Source organism: Schistocerca cancellata, chromosome 4 (genome assembly GCF_023864275.1).
Source record: "Schistocerca cancellata isolate TAMUIC-IGC-003103 chromosome 4, iqSchCanc2.1, whole genome shotgun sequence".
Classification (NCBI taxonomy): Eukaryota; Metazoa; Arthropoda; class Insecta; order Orthoptera; family Acrididae; genus Schistocerca; species Schistocerca cancellata.
Window position 1 is genome coordinate 833,895,261 of NC_064629.1, and position 18,593 is coordinate 833,913,853.

Consider the following 18,593-nt stretch of genomic DNA (forward strand, 5'->3'; position numbering starts at 1 on the left):
GCAGCAAGTTATTTTTCCTCTCTCCATTAGCTAATTTGCTTGTTATAACTGTTCCACACCCACTTTCCATAGACGTCTTTTTTCCCCTTCCTTTATTCGGTCTGTTCATCAACGTCACCAGTTTGGGCATATCACGTAGTAGCCTGTGCCATTACTCGCTTGTAGAACATTTCTGTTTTATGTACCCACATAGTTTTAATTTTTGAATATACTGTTACGTAAGATTTATTTGTTCTGTGCCTCTTTAGGTAATACAACATGCTAATGTTTTGTATCGATAAAGTGATAAACTGCCGCATATCTTTGTACAGCGTTCTTTGTACAGCTCTGAATTCTCGCTTAAGTTTTGTGGACTATCTGTTCAACATTAAGTTATCTGACGGTTGCCTAAGGAGCCGAAAACCGGTTCATAACGAATTAACAAATATCATTGTAGGACGTTAATACGTTGTATTAAAGTTATTAATACGTAAAATTATCGCTTGTGTAAATTTTACCTCAAAATAGTGCGAATTTTAACAGCATATAACTAACAATTAAATCGGTTTGTCTAGACGGCCTTCCTACTACGAAACTATTGTGCATGTGAGGGTTAACTTTATATCGAATTGTAAAGGTAATTACTTTTTGCACAACGTTTACAGAAGTCTTTTCCTCTTTCATTACTTTCACCAGATAGTTTAAATTAATAATGTTAACGAAATGTTACTTGAAATTATGGCCATTAATAAACACCAGTCAAAGAATCCTGTCCTGGTCAGGTGGCGCAAGACAGGGAAAGGGTATAGGAAGCATCGCAAGATGCTCATACGCTGTAGCTGAGATGGCATTTGGAGGCCAATTTGAGGTAATTTCCCGACTGGATGCACCGAAAGTGTCCCAATAAAATTATTCGTCTCGACTTCCCCTACACCACAGTAGTAAGTTGTAAACAGTTACCGTTCACACACTGTATAGTTACCACTATGTCTTGCATACAGGGTGCGGCGCTTAAATCCAGACAAATGAAACATTTTTTAAAGTAAATTTATTAAAATAAAATACAAATGAAAATGAAAAAAAGTTTTGCACGTACGTAGCAGTATCTTTCAAGAGTAGCATTACCCAGTATAACCCCCTTCAGCCGCAATGAGCGCCTCCAATCTTGTCCTGAAGCGATCGCTCGCAGTCTTTAAAACAGCACTGTCCATTTCCGCGAATGCTGGTTCGATAGCGGTGCGTAGAGATACAGCATTCGGGTGCCTCGTCTTGTTAGTAACCCTATCGACTACGCTCCAAACGTAGTAGTCGAGAGGGTTCAAATCCGGTCTATTCGGGGGCCAGAACTCCTGTGACCAGAACATGTCAACGTCACCCGAGAGCTAGTTTTGGACTAAATGGTTCGTATGAGGTCCTCCTTTGCCATCCGACGCACTGTTCGCTCGCTGACATTCAGTACTGACGCCAATTGCCTCAGGGATTACCCGGGTCCTACGAAATTAGCGCCTGAGCCTTTTCAATGACTGTCGCAGTTCGTGACGTTCCTTTCCTCGAATAAGGCTTCCTCGCTGGGTTTGGGGAACCTCCCCCAGACTTCTCCGAAGGAACAATGTCATAAATAGTTGACCTCGGGTAACCGAAGAATCGAAATATTTCACTAGGAGAACGCCCAGCGCGAAAACTTTCGATAATCGCGGCTCTTCGGTTGTTCTCCGTACTTGTCCGTAACATCTCGGAAATTTTGGGGTTCTGACTGTTTACTACACTGAAGAGCCAAAGAAACTGGTACACCTGCCTAATATCGTGTAACTCCTCCACGAGCACGCAGAAGTGCCGCAGCGCGACGTGGCATGGACTCGAATAATGTCTGAATAGTGCTGGAGGGAAACGACACCATGAATCCCGCAGGGCTGTCCATAAATCCGTAAGAGTACGAGGGGGTGGAGATCTCTTCTGAACAGTACGTTGCAAGGCATCGCAGATATGCTTAATATTGTTCATGTCTGGGGACTTTGGTGACCAGCGGAAGAGTTTAAACTCAGAAGATCGTTCCTGGAGTCACTCTGTAGCAATTCCGGGCGTGTGGGACGTCGCATTGTCCTTCTGGAATTGCCCAAATCCGTCGGAATGCACAATAGACATGAATGGATGCAGGTGACCAGATAGGATGCTTACGTATGTGTCCCTGTCAGAGTCGTATCTAGACGAATCAGGGATCTCATATCACTCCAACTGCACACGCCCCACACCATTACAGAGCCTCCACCAGCTTGAACAGTCCCCTGCTGACATGCAGGATCTATGGATTCAAGAGGTTGTCTCCATACCAGTACATTTCCATCCGCTCGATGCAATTTGAAACGAGACTCGTCCGACCAGGTAACATATTTACAGTCATCAACAGTCCAGTGTCGGTGCTGACGGGCCCAGACGAGGCATAAAGCTTTGTGTCGTGCAGTCATCAAGGGTACACGACTGGACCTTCGGCCCCGAAAGCCCATTTCGATGATGTTTCGTTGAATGGTTCACACGCTGACACTTGTTGATGGCCAACACTGAAATGTGCAGCAATCTGCGGATGGGTTGTGTGGTGTCACCGCCAGACACTTCACTTGCTAGGTGGTAGCTTTAAATCGGTCGCGGTCCATTAGTACATGTCGGACCCGCGTGTCGCCACTGTCAGTAATTGCAGACCGAGCGCCACCACACGGCAGGTCTAGAGAGACGTACTAGGACTCGTCCCAGTTGTACGACGACTTTGCTAGCGACTACACTGACGAAGCCTTTCTCTCATTTGCCGAGAGATAGTTAGAATAGCCTTCAGCTAAGTCCATGGCTACGACCTAGCAAGGCGCCATTAACCAATTCTAGAGAGAGTCTCACTTGTATCATCAAGAATGCTGTATACAAATGATGGATTAAAGTTAAGTATTCCAGCAGCTACGTACTTTTATTTATAGCATTCATTACGTATCCTGTTTCAGACCTAGCGCCACCTGTGTGAGTTGACGCGTGCATTTCGGCCTCCTCTTGCAACACAGTGTTGGCTCTTCTGCCAACACTACAGGTTGCACTTCTGTCACGTTGAACGATTCTCTTCAGTAGTCATTGGTCCCATTCTTGCAAGATCTTTTTCCGGCCGCACGAATGTCGGAAATGTGATGTTTTACCGGATTCCTGATATTTACGGTACACTCGTGAAATAGTCGTACGGGAAAATCCCCACTTCATCGCTACATCGGAGATGCTGTGCCCCATCGATCGTGCGCCGACTGTACCACCATGTTCAAATTCACTTAAATCTTGATTACCTGCCATTGTAGCAGCAGTAACCGATCTGACAACTGCGCACAGACACTTGTTGTCTTATTCGTATAGGCGTTGCCGACCGCAGCACCGTATTCTGCCTGTTCACATATCTCTGCATTTGGACATGCAAGCCCTGACCAGTTTCTTTGGCACTTCAGTGTAGATGCCTACGGCTTTCAAGAACGGCAATCGCAGCCTTCGGCGGAACTACGATATGGCGGGAAATTCAAATAGAAATTTGTCCGGATTTAAGCGCTGCACGCTGTATACTATCGCGCTCGACAGTTTTCCAACGACCTGGATTTCGTTCCGCCTGATTTGTATGCAATCCACATTACGTGAATGTCTTACAGTTCCTCCGAACTCTTTACGATACAGTCGTTTGAGTATATCAAATCGTTACTACAAGAGACCACTAGATAAAACTGCTCTGTATGGCTGTCAGTTCAGATGCAAATTAACACCACGATAATGCAAATATAAGAAAACACTTTATTAGAGGTGACACAGGTTTAACGCTAGTAAACTCAAATTTGTTACAATAAACGTAATTTCAAAAAGTAAGTTTCAACTTGAAATCATATGATGAAAATGTTTGTACTGGGCCGGGATCCGGGACTCCAATTCGGCAACTATTTGTCCGTATTAACTACCCACGAAAGATTTTAAATATGTGCATGTTTACCTTAAAATGACGTGGTGTAAAATTTTGTTTTGGACGACGATTCGAACCTAGCACCTAATAGGATTGTTAACTAAGCACAATCAAATGTAAGATATCGAAATCTTTCACCAGTAGTAAGATGACTGAAACTGAAATGATGAGACGAAAATGTTTGGCCTTACCGGGATTCTAGCCAGCCACGAATAGGCGTTAAATATCGCTTTCACCAGTAACGAGATGTGCACATGTCTGAGCTGGAGATAACGTGACGAAAACTTCTGCACTGAGTGGGAGTCGAACCATGAATCATATCATTATTGTCGACCACACAAGAAGAGGCATTTACTATCGAATTCTTTTTCAGCACTAATTAGGAGTGGCATGTTTGAACCTGAAATGATATGACGAGAAGTTCTGTGTCTGAATGAGAGTCGAAACGGGCACCAATCTTTATTGTTGTCAATGTACGGAGAGACTTTATAAATCACAATTATTTTTCACCTGTAGCTCGGTGTGCGCATACTATAGCTTGAAATGACACGATGAAAACTTCTGTGCACCACCAAGATTCTAACCCTGCACGCACCTTTCCTGGAGATCTTGAGGCGTTTGCAATCTTGGAGGAACAACAAAACTATGAAATTGTATCGTCTCATAGGACTCAAAAGCGGCGAAGGGGGGAGTCTGAGTTCGAATCCCAGTCCAGCTCAGATGTGTTCAACATCTCAAGCTCAAATACAATAAGGCCCCTGTGGCCTTATATGACGACCGGCTCATTAACTAAAGAAAACTTCTGGCGTAAGAAAGCTTACTGGTGACACTTGCTACGGCTTCCACCTCTGCCGTGGGCAGCCTATACGGCTATTCCATAGCAGGAAGTAATATGGGTTTAGAACCAAGGTGCAACCTTACGTTGTTCAACTTACGTTACCAGAGAGGCAGTGGGTTTGTTAATGCTTGTTAAAAGGGTTGCGTCATGAGTGAATTGAACAAAGACCTTAAGCAAATGAACCTAGACTCATTCTCAATAGATCGCTACGCGACACAGAGAGATGTTTTATGATTTTGTCGTAACAAAGGATGCTCCACGCTGCATGAGAATTCTGATTCCCTAGAGATTGATTACAGCCTGTTCAAAACATTGCTTGTTCATCCCCACACACTTGTTGCCTTGGCTACTCGATGCGTGTTTTTGACTTGATTTTGTAATCACTTAACGATAGTTGTACGAACTGGCAACAGGGTAGGATGCGAAACTTTCTGGGGGAAAAATTGATATCCACTTGAACTTCTATGGTAGTGTATGTATTTATGGTGTAGTGATAAATCTGGCGCAGTGTAAATGCAAGGACCAAGTATCAAGTACACTCTTTTGCTTACTTTTATAAGTCGCATTTCGTCTCGCGTAATTGCGTAAGCAAGGATGTAGTGACCTTTTCTCATGCACCATATTATGTAAAGAATGTTGATGTATGTAATTCACCGGAGGAAACCTTACCTAAAAAAGTATCTTGGTGCATAAGTTTGTGGAGATTTTGTTTGACGTGTTGTGACGCAGGTTGCTGTTAAGTACATTTATCAATCGTAATTTTTTGTTTGAGGATCTAAATTTTTCTTGCAGTGACTTTCGATGTTGCACATTTGAAGATTACGAGGATTAATCATATCAGCGCATACTCCACTGTAGAGTGAAAAATTTATTCTGGAAATATCCTCCAGGCTGTGGCTTAGCCATGTATCCGCAATATCCTTTCCTCTAGGAATGATAGTTCAGCAAGGTTCGGAGAAGAGCTTCTGTGAGGTTTGGAAGGTAGGAGACGAGGTACGGGCAGAATTGAAGCTATGAGAAGGGGGCATGAGTCGTGCTTGGGAAGTTCAGATGATAGAGCACTTCCTCGCGAAAGGTAAAGGTCCCGCGTTCGAGGCTCGGTCCGGCTCACAGTTTTAATCTGCCAGGAAGTTTCATATCAGCGCACACTCCGCTGTAGAGAGAAAATCTCATTCTGGTTATGAGGATTATTGCTTAAGCGTGAGACAACGATGTGTGAAACCGGAGAAAAGCCTATGATTCAAATATTTTGTTCTCTTCGGATTTAATAGAGGGTCGCAGGCAGCGGAGGGAGCTGGAAACTTCCGTGCCAGTGCCTTGAACTGCCTTGAAGAAAATTCGTCAGAAAATATTTTTTTCATTTCATGGAGATCATGGTGTGGGTTCCTGTAGTCATGTCCTAGTTCATGAACCACGGGCAACGTATGAGTGGCCAAGTAAGTGGTCCCGACAGTCGGGATACCAGTTACTTTGGAATAAGGCGGGGCATCTCGAACATATTCTGAGTCGTGGTCACCTTTGTGCTCATACGGCAAAGACTACCAAATCCACCGGTTAGTCCCTCAGCCGTTAGGGGTGAAACCCAATGGGACTCGGGGCAAGTAAGGCTAGCAACCTGCTTCCCTGGTACTTTAAATATGATGCTGGCAACAATCAGAGGAAAATGCCTCGGACCTTTGGAGGTGACGGAGTCCCACCTCTAACTGACAAACCAGGGTCTCCTAAGATACGACTTGGCAAACAAATGGTAATGAGATGGGGAGCTATTAATATCAATGGGGGCTACTCTGGGAAGAAGGTAGAGCTGGCAGAGGCTGCAAGTAAGATGGGGCTGGACGTTTTAGCTGTTAGTGACATTCGGGTAAGGGGTGAGAAAGAAGAGGAAGTGGGAGAATACAAGGTCTACCTGTCAGGAGTCAAAGCAGGAATAGCACAATGGGGTGGAGGGCTTTACATCAGGAAAGAAATGGAACCCAGCGTAGTTGCAATAAGGTACGTAAACGAACGACTGATGTGGATAGATTTGACAGTGTCTAGCAAGAAAATTAGGATTGTGTCAGTATATTCGCATTGTGAAGGGACAGATCAAGATAAGATGGATAGTTTTTATGAGGCACTCAGTGATGTAGTTGTTAGAGTAAAGGACAAGGACAGTGTTCTGCTCATGGGTGATTTTAACGCCAGGATTGGAAATCGAACAGAAGGGTATGAAAAGGTTATGGGTAAATTTGGAGAGGATATGGAGGCCAACAGGAACGGGAAACAACACTTGGATTTCTGTGCCAGTATGGGCTTAGTAATCACAAACTCCTTTTTTAAACATAAGAACATTCACCGGTATACTTGGGAAGGCAGGGGAACCAGATCTGTCATTGACTATATAATAACAGATCAGGAATTCAGGAAGGCTGTGAGGGACACACGTGTATTCAGGGGATTCTTTGATGACACTGATCATTATTTAATCTGCAGTGAAATTGGGATTGTGAGGCCGAAAGTGCAGGAGGTCAGGTCCATATGTAGGAGGATAGGAGTGGAGAAACTTCAGGATAAGGAAATCAGGCACAAGTACATAACAGCGATCTCAGAAAGGTACCAGTTAGTTGAATGTAGTCAATTACAGTCATTGGAAAAGGAATGGACAAGGTACAGGGACACAGTACTAGAAGTGGCTAAAGAATGTCTTGGAACAGTCGTGTGTAAAAGTAGGATGAAGCAAACAGCTTGGTGGAATGATACAGTCAAGGCAGCTTGTAAAAGGAAAAAGAAGGCGTATCAAAAATGGCTACATACCAGAACGCAGGTAGACAGAGAAAGTTATGTTGAAGAAAGAAACAAAGCCAAACAGATAATTGCAGCATCCAAGAAGAAATCGTGGGAAGACTTTGGAAACAGGTTGGAGGCTATGGGTCAAGCTGCTGGAAAACCATTCTGGAGTGTAATTAGCAGTCTTCGAAAGGGAGGTAAGAAGGAAATGACAAGTATTTTGGACAGGTCAGGAAAACTGCTGGTGAATCCTGTGGATGCCTTGGGCAGATGGAGGGAATATTTTGAAGAGTTGCTCAATGTAGGTGAAAATGCGATCAGTAATGTTTCAGATTTCGAGGTAGAATAGGATAGGAATGATGATGGAAATAGGATCACATTTGAGGAAGTGGAATATATGGTCAATAGATTGCAGTGTAATAAAGCGGCTGGGGTGGATGAAATTAAGTCGGAACTCATCAAATACAGTGGAATGTCAGGTCCTAAATGGCTACACAGGATAATTGAAATGGCCTGGGAGTCGGGACAGGTTCCATTAGACTGGACAAAAGCAGTAATCACACCAATCTTTAAACATGGAAACAGAAAAGATTGTAACAACTACAGAGGTATCTCTTTAATCAGCGTTGTGGGTAAAATCTTCTCAGGTATTGTTGAAAGGAAAGTGCGAGTATTAGTTAAGGACCAATTGGATGAAAATCAGTGTGGGTTTAGGCCTCTTAGAGTTTGTCAGGACCAGATCTTTAGCTTACGGCAAATAATGGAGAAGTGTTATGAGTGGAACAGGGAATTGTATCTATGCTTTATAGATCTAGAAAAGGTATATGACCGGGTTCCTAGGAGGAAGTTATTGTCTGTTCTAAAAGATTATGGAATAGGAGGCAAACTTTTGCAAGCAATTAAAGGTCTTTACATAGATAGTCAGGCAGCAGTTAGAGTTGACGGTAAATTGAGTTCATGGTTCAGAGTAATTTCAGGGGTAAGACAAGGCTGCAACCTGTCTCCACTGTTGTTCATATTATTTATGGATCATATGTTGAAAACAATAGGCTGGCTGGGTGAGATTAAGATATGTGAACACAAAATAAGCAGTCTTGCATATGCGGATGACTTAGTTGTGATGGCAGATTCGATTGAAAGTTTGAAAAGTAATATTTCAGAGCTAGATCAAAAATGTAAGGACTATGGTATGAAGATTAGCATCTCCAAAACGAAAGTAATGTCAGTGGGAAAGAAATATAAACGGATTGAGTGCCAAATAAGAGGAACAAAGTTAGAACAGGTGGACGGTTTCAAGTACTTAGGTTGCATATTCTCACAGGACGGCAACATAGTGAAAGAACTGGAAGCGAGGTGTAGCAAAGCTAATGCAGTGAGCGCTCAGCTACGATCTACTCTCTTCTGCAAGAAGGAAGTCAGTACCAAGACTAAGTTATCTGTGCACCGTTCAATCTTTCGACCAACTTTGTTGTTTGGGAGCGAAAGCTGGGTGGATTCAGGTTACCTTATTAACAAGGTTGAGGTTACGGATATGAAAGTAGCTAGGATGATTGCAGGTACTAGTGGATGGGAACAATGGCAGGAGGGTGTCCACAATGAGGAAATCAAAGAAAAACTGGGAATGAACTCTATAGATGTAGCAGTCAGGGCGGACAGGCTTAGATGGTGGGGTCATGTTACACGCATGGGAGAAGCAAGGTTACCCAAGAGACTCATGGGTTCAGCAGTAGAGGGTAGGAGGAGTCGGGGCAGACCGAGGAGAAGGTACCTGGATTCGGTTAAGAATGATTTTGAAGTAATAGGTTTAACATCAGAAGAAGCACCAATGTTAGCACTGAATAGGGGATCATGGAGGAACTGTATAAAGGGGCTATGCTCCAGACTGAACGCTGAAAGGCATAATCAGTCTTAAATGATGATGATGATGATGATTATGATGATGATGATGGAGATCATTTCGACGTGAATTATTCGCCACATTCAAGAAGAATAACGTTTTTACGGTTTACCAATACGATCACCCAAATGGTTCAAATGGCTCTGAGTATTATGGGACTTAATATCTGAGGTCATCAGTCCCCTAGAACGTAGAACTACTTAAACCTAACTAACCTAAGGACATCACACACATCCACGCCCGAGGCAGGATTCGAACCTCCGACCGTAGCGGTCACGCGGTTCCAGACTGAAGCGCCTGGAACCGCTCGGCCACACCGACCGGCTACGATCACCCAGATTATTAGCAAAATGTCATGAACCGCGACGATTTAACCTTCGTGAGCCACTTGCATTCAGTGAGTAATGTTGGAGAAAAAAGAAAGAAAGGAAGCTTAGGTTAACCTTCCCGTTGGCTATGAGATCGTTAGAGACGACGAAGAAGCTGTGATTGGGAAGAACGGCCAATGAAATCGACTGTGTCCTTTCAAATGAAACATCTCAGCATTTGAGTTAGTCGAGGTAAGGAAATAACGGAAAACCTAAACACGGATGGTCAGATGAGGATTGGAACCACAGACTGTCAACTTTCATAAACAGAAAATATATCTGAAGCAACGGCCATAGTGAATCCTCAAACTGTAATGCATCTGGTGGCTCAAAGAAAGTGTTATGTGTTAAGAACTGCATCACAGGAATGAGTCCATCGCATTTGGTATCTGTTACCAAAACCTGAGTCGCCTTGTGATCGCAACGTAAGAAAATCGACCAATGAAACTGCATCAAGTGTCACAAAAGAAACTCCCCAGAAGCTTGGCTGAAATGCAATCCCATACCGCATTTAATCTTCTACCTATGTCACACCTTATCGAACAATCATCAAGATAATTTCATTGTAGACGAAAATGTAGCTTAAACTTGGATTGACGACCTCATTATCTCTTAACCAGTAGTTTCCTATAGGTGTGGGATCAAAAACTGCCTGAGCATCATCAGAGTGTTTTAGTTACTGTGAAGGAATATATTGTTGATTCCTATCTTACTTTGTTCTGTTATACTGAATAAACCAACGAGAAGTGCTCTGTTCTAACACAAGTGAATTACGGCTGACCATAACACCGTTACGACAAAAATCTATTTTAATAAAACAAATAGTATATGTAATACGACCGTGTTCAAAACATGGTGTATTAGCAAGATCTTATTCACCTTCCACCTAATTTTGATCTGTGTCTACGTGAAGTCCTGCGTCCTCCCCAAGCAGCATTTCGGGATTACCACAAAAATACATAAACCTGGCAGTGACGGTACACCCAAAAAGAACCTAAACAACAAATTATCTAATGCCACACATAATCAATGGCATTGTGTATTGGTAAAAAAAGTAAAAAGTATGTTCGTATAAGCAGAAAATGTAGTTTTTAAGAAGGGTGCAATGCCATAAGTATTTAATTTTGTCAGCTTTAGATCTAGGGGATATTAAATCGAAATTTCGATAAGAGATGAGGTACAGAAGCTGAGATTATCATACTCATTTTAGATATGGAAGCTTTCGTACGGGCTGTACAGACCAGTTATGAAATTCACAGCACGTCTCCGAAATCCATCGATGTCTATTGACGTGTTGTTGTTGCGCTCTTCGATCCGAACGCTGCTCTATCCTGCTCTATTTTGTTCAAGCCTCTTTATCTTCGAGTAACTACGCAACTTACATCCTTCTGAATCTGGTTATTGCGTTCATCTCTTGGTCCCCCTCTACACTTTTTACCCCCACGATGTCTAGAATGTTCTGTCAACCGATCCTCTCTTTTAGTCAAGTTAAACCATAAATTTCTTTTCTCCTCAGTTATATTCAGTACTTCATCTACTTATCTAACCTCCAACATTCTCCTGTAGCATCACATGTCAAAAGCTTCGATGCTCTTCTTGTCTGAACTGGGTATCATCCACGTTCCATTTCCACATAAGGCTACACTCCATCCAAATACTTTCAGGAAATACTTCCTAACACTTAAATCTGTAACCTATGTTAACAAATTTCTTTTCTCCGGAAACACTTTTCTTGCCATTACTAGTCTACGTTTCCCAGCCTTTCTAATTGGGCTACCTATTTTACTGCCCAAATAGGAAAACTCATCTTCTACTTTCGGTATCTCGTTTCTTAATCTAATTCCCTCGGCACCGTGTGATTTAATACATCTATATTCTAATACCCTTGTCATGGTTTTGTTAATGTTCATCTTATATCCTTGCAAGACACTGTCCATTCCATTTAACTGCTCTTCCAGGTCCTTTGTTGGCAGTGAAAGAATTGCAGCATCATCGGCAAACCTGATTCCTGGGATTACAACTCGATAATAAATTCAGTTGGGAGGAGCACACCACAGAACTGCAGAAACGCCTTAACAAATCTGTATTTGCAATTCGAGTGTTAGCAGACATAGGCGACATAAAAATGAAAAAGCTTGCATACTTTGCCTACTTTCATTTCATAATGTCATATGGTATAATATTTTGGGGTAACTCTTCAAGTCAAACAAAAGTTTTCAGAGTCCAAAAGCGTGTAATACGTATTATTTGTGGAGTAAATTCACGGACGTCCTGTAGAAACCTCTTCAAAGAACTGGGTATACTAACTACTGCCTCTCAGTATATTTACGCCTTAATGAAATTTGTCCTAAATAATATATCTCTTTTTCCATCAAACTCATCTTCAAAAATTTGCCAGCAAACACAAAAAATTTAGTTACAAATAAAGATCAGTTTAAAAGGAGCCTGAAAGACTTACTAGTGGCCAACTCCTTCTACTCCAGTGACCAATTTTTTAATAGAAACAAATGATGTATTGTATATACTTATACTATTAGTATTGTTATTTCAGCTAAAAAAAATTGACATGTTCCACATCCACGAGGGTCTCCTGAGCACTGATCTATGGAACGAAAAACTAATCTAATCTAATCTAATCTCCAAATTTTGGTTTCTTCTCCCCGAACTTTTAATTCCTTCTCCAAATTTTTCTTTTGTTTCATTTATTGCTTGCTCAATTTACAAGTTGAATGACATCGGCGATAGGCTAGAGCCCTGTCTCACTTCCTTCTCAACCACTGCTTCTCTTTCATATTCTTCGGCTGTTATAACAGTCGTCTGAGTTCCGTGCAAATCGTAAATAGTCTTTCGCTCCCTTCATTTTACCCCTGATGCCTTCAGAGTCTTAAGGATTGTATTCCAGACAACACTGTAAAAATCTTTCTTAGTGTCTACACATTCTACAAACGTAGGTTTAAACAAAAACTAAACGAAACTCCTCCCGAACAGGCCATGAAGACCCAACGGCACCGACCGGCCGCCGTGTCATCCTCAGCCCACAGGCGTCACTGGATGCGGATATGGAGGGGCATGTGATCAGCACACTGCTCTCCCAGCCGTATGTCAGTGTTCGAGACCGGAGCCGCTACTTCTCAATCAGGTAGCTCCCCAGTTTACCGCACAAGGTGTGAGTGCACCCCGCTTGCCAACAGCGCTCGGCAGACCGGATGGTCACCCATCCAAGTGCGAGCCCAGCCCGACAGTGCTTAACTTCGGTGATCTGACGGGAACCGGTGTTACCACTGCAGCAAAGCCGTTGGCACAAACGTAGGTTTACCTTTCCTCGCACATTCTCACTTTTATCTTCCAGTTTTTCGATTCTTCTGTGAAAAATTCGTATTAGTATTTTGCAATCATGACTTATTAAACTAGTACTTCGGTAATACTCGCACCTATCAGCAACTGCTTTCTTTGTAATTGGAATTACCACATTCTTGTGGAAATCTGAAGATACCTCGCCTCTCTCACACATCGGGCACACCAAGTAGAATAGTTTTGTCATGTCCTGCTCTCCCAAGGATATCAGCAGCTCTGAATGAATGTCGTATTCTCCAGGAGTATTGTTTCGATTAGGTCTTTGCGTGCTCTATCAATTTTTTCTCACAGTATCATTTCTCCCATCTCATCTACGTCCTCTCCCCTTTCTATGACTTAGCCTTCAAGTTCATTTTCCTTGTATAGCCTCTCTAATGTATACAAGATGATCAGAAACAGTCTGTAAAGCTTGTAAGTGTGTTGCAGGGTTGTTTGTGCTGAGGAATAATTGTTAAGAAAAAACGTCGATAGGTTGCGCCGTTTCCGAGTTAATCAGCATTGAAGTTAGCTAATCAGGCCTTTGCGAGTGCACGGTCCGTCAGAGACGGTGTCACCAAACGTGTTCTTCGTTTGGCTTCCTAAAACCGAACAAGTGAGCGATACAAAAATTGTACATGGGACGGTAGTAAGGATCTAACCTGAGGCAACGGCCGAGCAGTCTCTTGCGCTACCACGTGCGCTATGAGAACAACTGACACTAACCCTATCTGGCAGGCCGCTTGAATTTGCGCGCGCGACGGCCTGACTGGCTTACTTGTGTGCTAATTAACTCGGAAGCGACGCAACGTATCGATGTTTTTTCTTAACAGTTACTTCACTGCACAAACTGCCCTGCAACACCATGACAAGCTTTACAGACTGTTTCTGACCATCCTCTATACTCCCTCCACCTTTCAGGTTTCCCTTTTTTGCTTAGTACAGGTTTTCCCTCTGAATTCCTGATATTCATACAGCTGCATCTCTTTTCTCCAAAGGCATCTTTAATTTTTCTATAGGCGGTATCTATCTTTCTTCTAGAGATATGTGCTTCTCTATCCTTACATTTGTCCTTTACCCATTCCTGCTTAGTCATTTTGCACGTTCTGCCAATCTCATTTTTTAGACGTTTGTATTTCCTTTTGTCCGCTTCATTTTCTGCATTTTAAATTTTTTCCTTTCACCAATTAAATTCAGCATCTCCCTTGATATTTCAGGATTTCTACTAGGCCTTGCTTTTCCATCTATTTATTTCTCTCCTGCCTTCACTATTTTATCTCTCAAAGTTCCCTATTTGTTTTCTACTGTATGCCTTTCCCCTGTTGTTGTCAAACGTTGCCTAATGTTCCCTCTGAAACTCTCAACAACCTCTAGTTCTTTCAGCTTACCCAGGTCCCATCTCCTAAATTTCCTACCTTTTCGCAGTTTCTTCAGTTTTAATCTACAGTTCATAACAAGTAAATTGTGCTCAGAGTACCCATCTGCCCCTTGAAATGTCTTACAGTTTAAAATCTTGTTCCGAAGTCTCTACCCTGCCATTGTATAATCAATCTGAAACCTTCTGGTGTCTCCAGCTCTCTTCTGTGTACACAGTCTTCTTTCATGATACTTAAATTAAGTGTTAGCGATGATTAAATTATGCTCTGTACAAAATTTTGCCAGGCGACTTCCTCTTTCATTCCTTTCCCCTTATTCCATATTCATCTACTATTTTTCCTTCTCTTCCTTTTCCTGCTATCGAATTCCAGTTCACCACACCTTAATTATCTGAATAATTTATTTTATCTCATCTCTTCATCACTTGCGGAGCTAGTTGGCATACGAGTATAGACTTTCACCACTGGGGTGGGTGTTGGGTTCGTGTCTAGCTCGGCTACAAGAATGTACTCGCTATGCTTTCCGTAGTAGCTTATCCCCATTCCTATTTTATTATTCATTACCAGTTCAGAAACATGGCATTGCCCGGGAATTTATTCATAGCTGTGCCCGAGACTTCACACATGTGAAATTTATTTTATATTTCTAAAGTTTCTTTGTATACAGCGTCTGAAGTAGTATGATTGGGATCATTGGCCTCTGGGTACCCTTGTAAAAACACGTAACGCTGTACACTTCAGAAAAAAACATAGAATAAAGCCATTTAATTACACGATTAATGGTTCATAATGAGATTTAGTGATTAAAAACGAATTCATCGGAGTAAAAACTCCATGGTTATGATAAGAAGTGATATTATAAAAAGAGTTGTAGGCAATGCACCTAACAGGGCACGAATCTGCACTGTTATATCAGCAATTAGGAGTCAGTTTGACAGAGAGATCGTTTACGAAACACTTCCACAGTCTATACTGAAAAACTTCGCAAGTGTGTGGGAACTGTATCGACTAACAGGGACCGCTGAGCACATGCAAAGTCCAGCGTGAATGGTTATTGACTGAGAGACACTCGGAAAGAGACGTATAACGTTGTGCATGAAATAACTTTTAAAGTTTCAAGAACTGAATTTCGACGGGAAGTACATGAATGTTCTTCAAATACAACATACCACTCTCGCAGGGGCCGTAAAAATAAAACCAGACTAACAATAGCTCGCAAAAACATTACGCCCACACTCCTTGTGTTAACGGAACTGGGCGTAAACTTAAGGTATGGTGCTATAACAAATACCATCTACCATGCACTCTAAGATTAGGTGTAATGTGTAAATGTAGATGTAGATCTTTGGTTGTCATCGGAGTGTTGGGTAACGAGATTTCTTCCAGTCGTCTAACGGAAATTTTACTTTTCAGAGTATTTTCTTTTCATACTGTGGAAATCCATTATAAATGGCAAAGTAGAAATTCGTGCCTCTATAAAAAGACAGACGCACGAAACACACAACTACCACTGTCTTACCTTCGCAAAAGATCCTGCCGAGAATCCAAAGAAATCCTGGTCCTACATAAAATCGCTAAGTGGGTCGAAGGCTTCTATCCAGTCACTCGTTACCAGTCTGATGTGGGAACACAAGACAGCAAAAACAAAGCTGAATTTTTAGATGTCGTGTTTTTTTAAGAGGTCATTCAAGCAGGAGAATAGTACAAACGTACCGTCGTTTGTCGCACGGACTTCCGTATGGAGAACATAGTAATAGGCATCCCTGGCATACAGATGCAACTCAGAGAGCTTAACGAAATAAACTGTCAGATCCTGATGGAATCCCAGTTCTGTGTTACAGAGAGTAGTCTACGGCATTGACCCCTTACTTAGCTTGCATTTATCGCAAATCCCCTGCCCAATTAAAAGCTCCAAGGGACTGAGAAAAAGCGCAGGTGACTACCATGTTGTTGTTGTTGTGGTCTTCAGTCCTGAGACTGGTTTGATGCAGCTCTCCATGCTACTCTATCCTGTGCAAGCTTCTTCATCTCCCAGTACCTACTGCAACCTACATCCTTCTGAATCTGCTTGGTGTATGCATCTCTTGGTCTCCCTCTACGATTTTTACCCTCCACGCTGCCCTCCAATACTAAATTGGTGATCCCTTGACGCCTTAGAATATGTCCTACCAACCGATCCCTTCTTCTAGTCAAGTTGTGCCACAAACTTCTCTTCTCTCCAATTCTATTCAATACCTCTTCATTAGTTATGTGATCTACCCATCTGATCTTCAGCATTCTTCTGTAGCACCACATTTCGAAAGCTTCTATTCTCTTCTTGTCTAAACTATTTATCGTCCATGTTTCACTTCCATACATGGCTACACTCCATACAAATACTTTCAGAAACGACTTCCTGACGCTTAAATCTATACTCGATGTCAACAAATTTCTCTTCTTCAGAAACGCTTTCCTTCCCATTGCCAGTCTACATTTTATATCCTCTCTACTTCGACCATCATCAGTTATTTTGCTCCCCAAATAGCAAAACTCCTTTACTACTTTAAGTTTCTCATTTCCTAATCTAATATCCTCAGCATCACCCGACTTAATTCGACTACATTCCATTATTCTCCCATGTATAAGAAGGAAAAAACAACGGACCCGCAAAATTATAGACCAGTATCCTTAACCTCGGTTTGCTGCAGAATTCTTGAATATATTCTCATTTCGAATATGACAAATTTCCTTGAGACCGAGGTGCTTCTGTCAACAAATCAGCACGGATTTTAGAAGCAACGCTCGTGCGAGGCTGAGCTTGCCCTTCTCTAGCACAATGTGCTTCGAGCCATGGATGAAGCGCAGTAGGCAGATTCCATATTCTTACATTTCCGAACGTTTAACATGTTGTCCCCCTACAGACTTTTAACGAAGCTCCGAGCATACATAATACGTTCCCAGATATGTGAGCTGACTCAAAACTTCTTAAGGAATAGAACCCAGAACGCTGTTCTCGACTGCAAGTGTTGATCAGATATAAGAATATCGTCAGGAGCGCCCCGGGGAAGCGTGACAGGGCCACTCATATTCTCTGTATAGGTATATGCTATGACGGACAGGTGGGCAAACGTCTGATTGCTGATGACGCTGTGTCGTTCGGGAATGTGTCGTCGTCGAGTGATTAGGGGGATACAAGATGCCACTTACAGTTGGTGTGATGAATTGAAGCTTGCTCTAAATGTAGAAAAATGTAAGTTAATGGAGATGAGTAGGAAAAATAATTCCGTTATGTCCGAATACAGCATTAGTAGTGTGCTGCTTGACACAGACACGCCCGGCTGATGTGACCGAGCGGTTCAAAGCGCTTCATTCCGGAACCACGCGGCTACTACGGTCGCAGGTTCAAATCCTGCCTCGGGCATAGATGTGTGTGATGTCCTTAGGTTAGTTAGGTTTAAGCAGTTCTAAGTCTAGGGGACTGATGACCTCTGATGTTATGTCCCATAGTGCTTAGAGCCATTTGAACCATTTTGAACACAGACACGTCGATTAAATATCTCGGCGTAACGTTGCAAAGCGATATGAAATGGAACGAGATCGTACGGACGATAGTAGGGAGACCGGATGGTTGGCTTCGGTTTTATTCGGAGAATTTTAGGATGCAACACTAGTGCCACCCATTCTTGAGTACGGCTCGAGTGCCTGGGATCCACAATAGGTCGGATTAAAGGAAGACAACGAAGCAATTCAGAGGTGGGCTGCTATTTCTGTAACCGGTACCTTCGTTAACCATGCGAGTGTTCCAGAGATGCTTCGTGAAATGAAACGGTAATCCTTGGAGGGAAGACGATGCTCTTTTCGCCAACCGCTGTTGAGAGAATTTGGAGAACCGGCATTTGGAAGTTGAGTGCAGAACGATTCTACTGCCGCCAACGTACATTTCGCGTTAGGACTACAAAGACAGAAATTACTGCTCGTACGTAGGCATATAGACAGTCGTTTTTCCCTTGCTCTATTTCTAACTGGAACGAGAAAGTAAGTGACTAGTAGTGGTACAAGGTAACCGCCGCCATGCACCATACGGTGGCTTGCGGCA

At 42.5% G+C, this 18,593-nt stretch overlaps 1 pseudogene; it reads right to left on the reverse strand.

Moving 5' to 3' along the window:
* Positions 1 to 12,994: 12,994 nt before the first annotated feature.
* On the reverse strand, positions 12,995 to 13,112 carry LOC126185626 (5S ribosomal RNA; annotated as a pseudogene).
* Between the last annotated feature and the right edge of the window lie 5,481 nt (positions 13,113 to 18,593).